The following is a 13,699-nucleotide window of genomic DNA, read 5'->3' on the forward strand; positions in this document are numbered from 1 at the left end:
GAACTGAAAAAGCAAGTAACTTTTTATGCTCGGCAAGTAGATTCCAACTTCAAATGTTTACTCCTGCATTAGATCATCATATGAGTAATTGCCCAAATATTAAACGTAGGTGAGGAAATTCTACCACGTCTCTTATTCCAAACTGTTGCACTGGTGACCTCAATTAGATGTATTGTATGCAGCTGTACTGCGACAATGTCCCAGGCTAGAGGATGGGACTGGGGAGACCCGGGGAACACCGGCCACCCCTTAACGTGGGTCTTGGAGAATTTATAAGGGGATCCTCCAAGTTCTGCAGTCCATACATAGCCTACTTTGGTGGCCTAAAATTCCTGGCGGCTTTAGCCCCCTTTAGCAGGAAGAAAGACCTAGATTTATGGAGAACATGCTATTGCGATGTGCAAAGCCACTAAGCGGGCCACAATGAACCTCAGAATAGAAATAGGGATGCTTGATTTCATGAAAGTGAACAGTTTGTAAGTGAGTCAGCTTACGTGGATGGTGAACTGTGTGCAGGCCTGCTTGCACAGAACCAGACTTGGCAGAAACATGAAACATTTTTCTGATGTTTAGCCGATGGGGAATAAATCCAAGATGGTGGAGGGATGGAAAATAACTTTGGCTTGCGTAATCCAGGCATTGCACATGGTAAATAAGTAGTACCCATGAATGGTGGCCACTCACCATGCATGCTCACATAGTCCTCCCGCATTACCCACTTGAGCACTTAGGCTTCCCGACCCTGGTTAAGAATAAATGGGGACGAAGGCTGTTGAGAGATGTGGGACTTAGGTGTACCAAGAGCGAGGCGCAGTTTAGAGTTTGGTGATGCAGCAAGGGGCCAAGATGGACGAAGTGACAGAAGAGCAAAGTATACTGAGACAGGAGATGGAAGACCATAGGTTCAAGCGAGAGCAATGATCAAACCAGAGTGGAGGAGGCAGGATCAAGTGAAAGGCGGAGGAGGTCAAGGGAGAGGAGTGAAGGAGGGACAACACACAAATAAAGGAGAAGTCGTAGAAGATGGAGAGCTTGAAAGTTAGGCAGGAACGATTTGCATGACATTTTTGCATGCACGATCTGAATGACGCAAGGCTTAGTAAGATCGTTGTTTTGTCCTCCTTTTGTTCCCCCTCCTTGTCTTGTCACGCCTAGAAACACTTGTGTACAGGCGCATTATAAATGCCATATCCTATCATGTGTAGCATGGAAGGAGGCTAGAAAGCAGTGAATGCGGAACATGTAGAGGAAGCCTGAGAGCAGACGAGAGAGCGAGAGAATGGCCATAAAGCCCCTGTCCTGCGCAGAATCGACCACCGTTGGAGGGGTGACGGGTTACAGCTGTAAGCCCGGAAGAGTACTCCGCTGAGTCTAGCCTGCATTGCAAACCCGGGTTAACTAAGCCTACTTAACCCTGTGGTCCAACACCAGTCCAGATGGCCATAGGAAGAAGTGGCAGTGGTGCCAGGTGTTTCTCCAGGTCCCGGCGTACCAACTAGATGTTCTGACAAGTCCAGTCAAGAAAGACTCCACACATGGCCAGTAAATATAACTGGCAATGAAAGTGGTAAGCTGTGCATGTGATTTAAGGTTTACTCTGTTTGCCCATCCACTGCCTCTATGCTCTCTGGCTGGACACTTGCTGGCGACTTCTTGCAAACCATGTACTCCTGTGTTGCAGGCACTGTGCATTGCCCTTTCACCGCGCAAAACCAGCGGCTACTGTCCCCTCTCTGCTGCATGTTTACAGTTTGGATGTTATCTGGTTCTCATGTGCCAAAGAGTTGTTGTAACACCACATTTCAGCTCGGAGCTTTTGCTGCCAACCTTGTAGCTCAGCTGCCTAATTTTGCCGTGCACCACTACAATTGGGGGCATAGGAACAGAGGTAGATTCCAAAATCGGCTGTAACTAAGACAGTCACTATGAAGAGTATAGATTAAAGGTGAGAGCGGGGGTGGAGGGTGGTTGTGTGTCGAAGCAATGTTAAGTCTGGTAAATGCACCCGATTTCTCTGGAAATGCAATGCTCATATTATGCTGCTGTATTCAGTGGAGTTGTGTGCATACTTCCCGGGACTTCACCCAAAGTCTGAGAAATGTAGCCAGACAATGTCAAACTTCAAGTCATGGGTGTTTTTGAGAACTTGTCCAAACCAACCCACTTACCAATACAATGTGGAAAGAGTCTACAAGAAAGACAGAGCTACGATCAGGGGCGTTGCTAGGGGGGGGCTAAGGTGGCTATAGCCCCTGATCTTTTGGTTGTAGCCCCGGATAGAATCTCAGGAGCTAAAGCCAAAAGACTAGCTAGCCCCCAGTCCCAACAGTTCCGACATCAGCGTAGCCCCGGGTCTTTTCCAGACCTAGCAACTCCCCTGGCTACGATGGATCAACGAGCAATCAAAATGCCAGATGGCGTAGGAGTTAAATTGCAGAAAGCTGTATCATTACGAAAAGGAGGAGTTGAAAGTCGGAGGCAGGCAGATTATTACGTGACAAAGAATAAATGACAAAGCGGACCAGAGGGATGTAAAGGGAAACCCATGGAGACACTGGGTATTTCCTTTTTGACAATTTCTGGTGACAAGTGTGGAAAATGCTGGAGGAAGGGTGCAGAGAAAGGGGTACTGGCGATCGAATCCGAGAGGAGCATTGCCATGGTGTAAAGCATTTGACCCTTTCCGGTGCTGTGAAGTGGTGATGAGCAAAAGTACAAAGAAGTCTAAAAGAGCTCTAAAAAGTGCAGGGATCTTTGAATGTGCATAACAGTATAATGGATGTTGAGCATGTGGAAAAGGGCCAAAAAAGTGGCAAGACATTTAAGAATCACTAGGATTGGGGGGGTGTGGCCAAGGAGCACCCAAGATGGCGACATAGTTTAGAAGCTCCTCAGAACAGGAGTAATTACTTAAAATATGGGCACTTTTTCTTTTCTTTTTTTTTAAATGAAGACAATTTAAAACCTATAATTGACATTAGCTAGCAAAATCGCTGGGAGGGTTACTATTACCAGGTGACTGGAGCACTTGTATGTGAAGAGACACGACATTTGTACTGTGTGAGGTGGGCCCTCTTCAGTCAACTTCAGCCCTCCAGGGTACTGTGGTCTATCAGGTGAGTGCAAGGAGACTTGGCCGCTTCCCTCAGCACACCGGAGAGGGGAGAGACAGCTGGGCACCGACAAATACTGCCCAAACCAGCTGCCTCCCTCACTGAGGTAAATCTATTATCAGGTGTTACGTTATTGTATGTCACTTCCTGGCTTCCGTGTTGACCCAGATGCCTACCCAACACTGACATCCGGTGGGCAAACAAATTATTACGCTCTAGCTTTTTTTTTCCGCTCGTTCTCCAGAACCTATTCAAAACTCATCACATGTTTAATTAAAATACGGCTGAAATAACTAAAACTGTCACTGCACCGGAAAATACCTCATTGAATTCCTGTTTGGAAAAAATCGTAGAAGCACTCGGCAGCATTCGCTCTTCCATTTCCACACTAGACTCATGTTCTTCCAATATTCAAGATGAAATAAAAGGCTTCAAACAAGAATTTAAATTTTTTTCTGGAAGATTGGGTGAAACGGAGGAAAGGATTTCTTTTGTTGAAGATCGGGTGGAAGACCTCGATTGTTAAGCAACAAAAAATTCTACAACTTGAACGTGACGACATAGATTTGGAAGATAAAAATCGGAGAGACAACCTTCGCTTTTCTGGGATCCCGGAGACCATGGAAGCTGATGACCCTATCCTTTTCCTAACCAAATGGGTCCCTTCTGTATTAGGAATTACTTTCTCACCCCCAATGGAATTGCAACGTGTGCACCGAATAAGGCCTCGATCTGCTACTAAAAGGTTTCCGCCCAGACCTCTCATTGCTTGCTTTCTAAGACATCTGCAAGTGCGCCAAACGTTACAACGTTACAAGCTGCAAGGAAAAACTCTCCTCTTCTGTTCCAAGGACGCAAAATCTTCATTTCCCCAGATTTCTCCAAATCTACCCAAATCAAAAGGAAGAAATTCCTTGATGGGAGACCTCTGATGAAGATCCTTGGTATTAGATACAGCCTGCTTGAACCGGCGAAAATGATCATTACCATACCAAATTGTCCAACCACAGAATTCACTGAACCTAGTGATCTCTACAACCTTCTTCAATCTCTCCAATCCATCCCAATGGAAACAACTTCATCGGAACCAACTCCTTACTTTGCTAAAACAGACCCCCACGCTCAAGTATCTCCTTACAGAAGATCTAAAAATCAAATTACCCAGTTTATCTCGAAGCATAGCAGATGTTTCATCACTTCCCCACGATTCTTCTAATCCTCCATGCCCCAGAGACAAATCAATATCACCCATTAAATCTTTGGACTCTGCTCTTTCCACCTTACAAACTTGCTCATACTTTGACTCCAGCCTTCTTTTGCCTATGGCTATTCTTATAAACAAATTGTCTAATGCTTACTAATATTATAGCATAATTTTCATTACTGTATCATTATAAATATTGCCCATTGTGTCCCTCTTTCCATTTCACTCAGTATCATTTTTTTTAATCTCCTAGTCGTTAGCTCCTCTTCACTCTTCTTCACTCTCGCCTCAATCTTCGTTGTGCTCTTGTATCCCCCATGATGCGCCTTATCGTTTCTGTAGCGCTAAATGAACTTTCTCCATTCTTACTGCTTTTACTCTTTTGTTTTTCATCCTTGACATATTCCTCACTATCTTTTACCTATATTCTTCCCTAGTGTTATGGACCCACCCTTATGTCATTCCCCTTATACCTTACTGATGCTTTACTGCAAATATGTTGCAATGTCACTTGCTCTTCACTCATTTTAAAACCATTTATACTGTATAATCGCTCCACTGCTTCCTATTTATATTACGTACCTTGGTCAATTAATCAACAATTCTATGATTACTAATGTCTATTAAGTTGGTTACCTGGAATGTTAAGGGGCTCAATCACCCCATCAAACGTAAAAAGATCATTTCCCACCTTTCAAAATCGAAAGCGGATATTGTTTGCCTACAAGAAACCCATCTAGACTCTGACAGTGAAAATCTCAAAATCAAAGCACCATGGATTAGTCATACTTTCTTCTCAAATGCTCTAGACAAGAAAGGAGGAGTCTCCATTCTGATCAACAAACACTTAATCCTCTCCTTAACCAATGAAGAAAAAGACCCTGATGGCCGCTTGATCATCATTGAAGGTATTATTAATAACCTACCAGTGACTATTATCAATATTTATGGCCCGACCGCTCCTGACCCCCTGTTCTGGTCTAACCTCCAGAACCTACTTGTACAGAAGAGTGCAGATAGACTCCTTTTATGTAGAAATGTTAACCAAGTACTTGATTTCTCCCTCGACTGTAAATCTATGTCCACTTTTATCAATTCCAAATCCTGCAACCATTTTCTCAATGTAATACATAACCTCAATTTGATTTACTCTTGGCGCTTCTGCCATTCTTATACTATTGCCTGCACATTCTATTCTCCTCCTCATCACTCTTTCTCTAGATTAGACTACATCTTTACTAACCCTTTGCTTGCCCCAGCCATTTTAGAATCTAATATCAGACCCATAACTATCTCTGATCATGCCCCTGTCTCTACTGTCCTTGAATGGGCGCCTATTGCTAAATTTTCCCCAAGATGGAATTTCAACTCGCTGCTCCTCAAGGATAAAACTTTTATTGATAAGACAAACACTTTTATTGATGATTACTTCCTTCTTAACTGACCTGAACATACTTCTATCCACAATAATTGGGATGCCTTCAAAGCCACTCTTCGGGCTTTGTTATTCAATTCTCGGCAACCAAAAAAATGACAATCCGAATCTATTCACAACACATTATTAACCTCCATCAAAGACCTTGAAAGATCATATTATGCCAATCCGGATACCAATATTGTAAAAAACATTATGAAGAAGCGCATTGAATTCAATAAATTGTGCACTGACAAGCTTCCAACTCCATTCTGCACTCTAAATCCAAATTGTATAGTGAATCCAACAAAACCCGGAAAATGTTGGCATCTTACTTAAAAAGGAAAAAATAAAAATCACTCGTATTACTTCCTCTGATGGCAGTAGACTAACCCACAAGATATAAATGGTGCCTTTCTGGACTTCTACTCTACTCTATATTTCCCCGATACCCCTATTAATGATTCTGAAATTCACTCTTTTCTTGAGAAAAATAAGAAAACCCTTTCGGATCCTATAGATCTCTCTCCTCTTCTTGATTCACCCATATCCTTAGCAGAAATCAAACCAGCTATCTTAGACCTTAAACCCAATAAAGCCCCTGGTCCTGATGGTTTTTCCATTTACTTTTATAAAGCATTTATTGATTCCATCCCTCCAAAATGTTTACAATTATATAATCATTTTGTTAAAATTGGCCAGAGTCCAGGCTCCTTTGGAGAAGCCCTCCTTGTTTTATTTCCTAAACCTGACAAAGGCTCCTCTCTGGTTAATAAGAGAAATAGGTCTCTAGTTTTTAACTCCGACTCTAAAATACTTGCCAAACTTATAGCCAAACGGCTAGAAAAATAAATATGTTCCTAAACTCATACACATCGACCAGTCAGGCTTCATAAAAGGTAGATATGCGTCCTCTAACACCAGACTACTTTTTAATATTCCACCCTATTCTCAGAAATCTAATGACCCATTGGCCCTTCTAGCTCTTGATGCAGAAAAAGCTTTTGATCGTCTATCCAGGCCATTTATGTTTCACTCCTTTAAAATGGCATGACTTTTCCTCTTACTTTATCAATCTTATCCAAATTCTTTACTCCTCCCCTCCACCCGGATTCTTGTCAATAATTCTCTTTCGGTAAACCAACAGTATCCACTATGCTAATATAAAGTTTTTTGATAAATTCAGTTGACTTCATTTGTTGTGTATCCTAAACAGCAGATATCACAATTATTCTATGCCACTATATTTTTCTGAAGACATTCCTTTTTGTTAAAGCAATGTATTGTGCACTTTTAAAAACTACATTTTAAAGAAAAACACATTACATTTTTTTAAACAGTCATAAATGATGCATGATTATAAAGCAGAAATAGATTTGAAAGAGACTTTGACTCAATTCATATGGAAAAAGCTTGAAAAACAAGTAACAAATTGTAAAAAAAGGTTTAGAAACCAAAAAGGAAAGTTTCTTTAGAGAAAACCAAATCTTGCGAGCAGCTGAATGCAAACAATCAGTGAGCAAATAGATATGAATAATAAATGAACACATCAAGAAAAAAACAAGAAAAACACCAGGAAAAGACTTGTGCGGCCCAAATTTAGTATTAAAGATTCCGCTGTTTGGTAAATGCAGGTCTGCCGACGTGTTCGTGTTTGGAAGAAAGCCTAACATATACACTTTGAACTTGAATTAGGATTGACTTCAAAATTAAGTTAAAAAGATGAGGTCTTTCTATCCATGATGGAGACAAACATCCATATCACGTTAATATGCACTGCCCGTAACAAACCCACCTAGAGGCACTGTGAGGCCGTGCTGCATCTACGTGGTTCTCGCGCGTCTTCATGGTTGCTGAATAACAAAGCAAGTACAGCTGGATGCAACGCCACACCCGCATTCAAGTTACTTGAGGACCTACCAAGAAATAGTATCTGAAATACGACTCCCTTCATAGGAGAACCGATCCTAAAACAGCGGGTGGTCGCACCCGGGGGACCCTGGGTTCCATGATGCGCCCTTCTCATCAGTGGAAGACTTCAACCCCAGCCTAAGAGGGTCCTTGATCCAGTGCCTGGCCACAATTAGGGGTCAAGTCGGCTTTCAATTTTTCCCTGTTCCCGCCCTGAGGAAGGCTTCAGTATAATCTATCTGCCCAGCAGGGGGCATATCCGAAACGTGATATGGATGTTTGTCTCCATCATGGATAGAAAGACCTCATCTTTTTGAACTTAATTTTGAAGTCAATCCTAATTCAAGTTCAAAGTGTATATGTTAGGCTTTCTTCCAAACACGAACACGTTAGTGTATATGTTAGGTGTTCTTTCTTCCAAACACGAACACGTCGGCAGACCTGCATTTACCAAACAGCGGAATCTGTAATACTAAATTTGGGCCGCACAAGTCTTTTCCAGTTTTTTTCTTATTTTTTTTCTTGATGTGTTTACATATTATTCATATCTATTTGCTCATTGATTGTTTGCATTCACCTGCTCGCAAGATTTGGTTTTCTCTAAAGAAACTTTCCTTTTTTGGTCTCTAAAGCTTTTTTACAATTTGTTACTAAGCTTTTTCCATATGAATTGAATCAAAGTCTCTTTCAAATCTATTTCTGCTTTATAATAATGCATCCTTTATGACTGTTTGTTTAAAAAATATATGTTTTTCTTTAAAATGTTGCTTTGAAAAGTGCACAATAAATTGCTTTAACAAAAAGGAGTGTCTTCAGAAAAATATAGTGCCATAGAATAATTGTGATATCCGCTGTTTAGGATACACAACAAATTAAGTCAACTGAATTTATCAAAAAACGTTTTATATTAGCATAGTAGATATTGTTGGTTTACCAAAAAATATATACCTTTCACTAGTCCCAATCCACTTTATGCTTTAAGGGACTACCCCGATCTTAGTTTTTATGTGAAACAAATAATAATAAGAATTCTCTTTCTCCTGCCTTTCAAGTTAAAAGGGGTACCCGCCAAGGATGCCCCCTCTCACCCTTATTATTTAACCTTGCACTAGAGCCCTTTTTGCAGTGTATGAGGACTAATCCCAACATCAAAGGTATTACCATGGGATACACAGAAGTTAAAATTATCTGCTTATGCGAACAATGTTTTACTTTATCTTTCCGACCCTGCCTCCTCCATGCAACACATGATATCTTCCATTAATAGCCTCTGTCATCTCTGGATACAAATTAAATCTCGATAAATCAGAATGTATGCCACTTACTAACACATACACTTACTTTAATAATACCCCATTATTTGGAATGACTTGGCATTCTTCTTATTAAATATTTAGGACTTCATATTTCTAAAGACATTAACACTACAATTACACTTAACACTAGCCATTTAATATACAAAGTTACAAAAATAATATGGGGATGGTCACCTCTCTTCCTACCCTGGTGGGGACGCTTAGATTCTGTAAAAATGATTAGCCCCATAATATTTTACACTTTATCTATGATTCCTGTAGCAATTTCAACCAAATTTTATAAACAAAAGTATTCTCTACTCCTTAAATACTTATGGAATCAGAAAACTCCTAGAATTGCCATTAATGAATTTATTACCAAAACTCCTAGGAGGTGTAAAATTCCCAAACTTCCAAATATATAATAAAGCCTTTATCTTCAAACAACTAATTGCTTTTAAACAATATGAAAATCATCTCAATGAAGCCCCTATTTGGATCAATATAGAAGCAAATCTCATCGCCCCACTTTCTCTCTTGCATTTCTTAACCACATCCTCATGGCCTAATATTACCTTATTCCCATCTTTACATCTCTTTAAAATTATCTGGAATAAACTTCCTTCCAACTCTTATCAAAACTGAACTGGGAAATACATTTCTTTGGTTCAATAAATACTGCCCTAACAGATTCAAACCTGATAACCTACATACATGGTACTCTTCCGATGTCAAACTAGTTAAATACATATTTCATAACTTTGCACCAATCCCTTTTGCACAACTTCAATTTAATATTCCTACGTCTGATCTTCCCCTTCATACCTCTCTTCTTATATCATGAACCAAATCAGCAGCTACTATTGCTCAAAAATCCCTCTCCCTTCAACTAACATTTCTAATCAATAGTCCCTCTATGAAAGCTGCCAAGTTATATACTTTCTTAAATGATCCCCCTCTTCTTAATTTGCTAAATTCTAGTATTACTACACAATGGGAACTTGATTGGAACTTCCAACCCAACCCTGAGATGTGGGGTAAAATATGGAAACTCTATCACTCAACAGCTATTGACGCCAATTTAACTCACTCATTTCTTCTTCCTACATCGTGCATTCCTCACGCCCATGAGAATTGCAAAAATTGCCCCTGACGTCTCTAATAATTGTTGGTCATGTCCTTCATCAAACGCTGACTTTCTCCACGCAACTTTGGATTGTAAATTTGTACATGTACCTCTGTGGCCCCATGTGCGTGGTCAGATCATCATAAAATAATATTCTCCATTAACTCTAGTCCACCCACAGACAAACCCAACCTTGCCCCGCCCACCTATACGCGCAACAAGAAGGATATTACGGCTGAGAAACTACTCCCACTTATCCTCCCTTTATTGAACACGGCCTCCTCCACTTGCTCGGACCCTACTGTCCTAGTTGATACTTACAACCGTGCCATGTTAAAAGCTCTCAACACCATCGCCCCGCTCAAACTGCGCAAACAAAAACCTTGCAACCACCTTAATTCTTGGTTCACCCCACACTTACGTGAACTTCGTAAAGAAAAAAGAAAAGCTGAGTCCCACTGGAAAAGCTCAACTACTCTAGTCAACAGAAATAACCTTACAACTGCCTCCCTCACTTACAAATAAGCTTTCCTAGCTGCACAATCAAACACCAAGGAATTCTTTAAGATCCTTAAGGAACTAGAGTCTCCAGTCGCCCCACTTGATACATGCACCCCCGACGCTGAATGGTGTTCCAATATACAAAAGGCACTATTAGACAAAATTGTCTTGCTCCAAGCCAAAATTTATGTTAAAAAATGCCATCTCTCGGACTGAGCGGGTAACCCCCAGTCCTACAATACCCCCTCTTCTAAGCACTCCTTCAAACCTTTCAGCTTCTCACCCCTTACCATTAAGGAAATGCTTAAGCCTTCCAATTGCCAAGGTGACGCCTGCCCTACACCGGTCGTAAAGGAAGCTGCCCATGATCTCGCCCCATTCATTACCGCCTTTATCAATTCCTCATTCAAATCGGGCACAGTACCTGACAACCTTAAGGATGCATGGGTTATCCCTCTAATTAAAAAACCTAATCTCGACCCCAGCAATCCTACCGACTACAGGCCCATCACCACAGTGCCTTACCTACTAAAAATTCTGGATTGTGCAGCTTATCTCCAAATCCAGGATTACCTTGATACTAACAACCTATTAGGGCTCAGACAATCCGGCTTCCGCCCAAGACACAGCACGGAGACAGCCCTGATTGATTTGAAAACCCAAATCGAGGACCTGAAAGATGAGGGCAAACAAGCGCTCCTGCCCCTCCTTGACCTTTCAGCTGCATTCGATTTGGTCGATCATCAAATCCTCTGCCATCACCTTAAGACTGCTGCTCACTTCTCTGACAACAGCTACTTACTGGATCAGCTCTTTCTTGGCAAATAGATCCATGAGGGTATTCTCTCCCTTAGCCGCCGCTGACCCAGCACATGTCTCCTTTGGCGTCCCACAAAGCTCTTGTGTATCTCCCACGCTTTACAATGTGTTTACTAAACCTCTCTTTGATATTCTTGACTATCTGGGTGTCTCCTACACTAATTATGCGGACGACACCCAGATACTCATCCCTGTCACTGGCGACTATGTAACCGATGTCAAAGCTCTCAATGCAGTTTACACTGTCATCCAGGCTTGGATGGCACACCATGGGCTCTGCCTTAATGATGAGAAAACAGAGTTACTCATCCTAGGCTCTCAGTCCAAACTCACGAAACTTGACCCCAAATACAATTCCTTCATTATTGATGGAAACGTTATCAGAGTCACTAACGTCACCAAACACTTGGAATTTACCTAGACTCCACTCTCTCTCTCTCACAATAGACAAACCAATTCAGTAGTTTCAGCATCATCGTATACGTGTAAACTTAACACAGCTTGCCGCCCCTTCTTGACAACGGACAACTGTCTGATCCTCGCCAGAACCCTCATCATGTCCAAAATTGACTATTGCAACAGCCTTTACTTAGGGACTAGTCAAAGAAACCTTGATAAACTTCAGGTCACCCAGAACAATGCCATTAGGGCAGCTCTCAACGTTCCTAGGCGCTCCCACATCTCCACCAGGCGCAACTTACATTGGCTACCCATTACACTTCACATCTCCCTCAAAGCACTTATTCTAACCCACAAGGCACAGAACAATGCTGCACCTGCCTACTTATCCACGCGCTTCACACAACATCCAGCATCCAGGCGCACACACTAGCCATTCCCAGTTTCAAGCTTCAGATAGTCAGAGGCTCTAGCTTCCCAGTCCTCGCGGCTAAGCTCTGGAACTCTCTACCCAATGCTCTTAGGAAGGTTCCAGCCATCCAATCCTTCAAAAATAAAACCAATCGGCGGCTTCACGAACAGGATGTCCTGGCCACCTCACTGTAATTCATGCAGCTGCTACCCGCAAACAGGCTACTCAGTGTACATACTGTATATGTAGGCCGCCAGGCCATTTCGTGCAATGTTCTTATTCATAATCTTATTCATGCTGTAAATATGTATATATAATGTAACATGTACCTATCTATGCAACATGTAACTGTAACTGCCTTTTCAAACATGCGCCCTGATGCCCCTGGGCAGGGTACGCAATACAAATAAACCAAATACAAATACATGCATTTTGGAAAAATAATTGGATTTGTCTACAAAAAATGTATCTTTTTAAAGAACCTATGTCTTTATGTAATATAATGATTGGCACTATTGTTAATCCCCACATGCAGCTGATTGAATCGCCCACCTTATTTAATTTGTTCATTAGCATTGCTTACCATAATATTACTTTTAATTGGAAAAATGCCTCTAATTTGTCCTTCAATACTTGGAACTCCATTTGCTCCATCCACCATATTGAAAAATGTCACACCTTTACTGTAGATCGTTTACATAAATTCAACAAAAAAGGTAATGTTTTTATTCAATACCTCGATAATACTGAATAATGATGTTCAACCATGTAGCATCAAAACTGTTATGCATAAACATTATCAACCACCTATATGTATCTCCTCTATCGTATCCTGTCCAGTCTGTCCCCCGTACGTCTTATCAATTTGCAATTTAACTGTTTTAGCTTATTGTATTAAACCTGTTGTTAATGGCTTTAACTGACTCGTAAACCTACTAAATACAACATGTTATTTATCTTACGCCTGTTTCAAATGTAAATTAACATGCTTAATAAAAATTATTTAAAATAAAAAATAAGCACTAGGATTGGAGAATTACTCATCTGCAGTGTAATTTAAGGTTACATATAAGAACAAGATATACCGTAAGTAAAGGAATTTCAAAGGGCAACCCCATTAGAGAGAGTTGGTCTTGTGGTGGTGGAAAGCAAGCAGGAGGAACATACTGGTATGTTAGAAAAACTGCTCTACAGATGAAACTGATAGTATGTTTTGAGAAAGCAAAGCAAATCGGGCAACACAAATGGGAATAAAAGCAAGTAACACAAGAACCTTGGAGAGTGGAAGAATGGTGAAAGTGAAATCATCCCACAGATGCAGCAAAGGCGCTGTGAATTGAACAAAATTAGGCCATATGATTTGAAGAGGAAAACTCTTGATGTGTAAAATAAGAAATACTATAGTTTACTTTGTATGATTGTGAAGCAGTCTGGCAGACAAGAATGGCCCTGCTTCGGTCTTGTGCTTGGGCTTGTTACCTGCAGTGCTCTCTCTCCCAGACCAC

General features: G+C 41.1%; 1 protein-coding gene across 1 annotated transcript in view; it reads left to right on the plus strand.

Moving 5' to 3' along the window:
• ZBTB25 (zinc finger and BTB domain containing 25) overlaps positions 1-13,699 on the plus strand; it is a 64,631-nt gene that overhangs the window by 44,088 nt on the left and 6,844 nt on the right. The gene's annotated exons all lie outside the window — the stretch shown is intronic.

This window comes from Ambystoma mexicanum, chromosome 14, assembly GCF_040938575.1.
Source record: "Ambystoma mexicanum isolate Mex_15411 chromosome 14, UKY_AmexF1_1, whole genome shotgun sequence".
NCBI lineage: Eukaryota > Metazoa > Chordata > Amphibia > Caudata > Ambystomatidae > Ambystoma > Ambystoma mexicanum.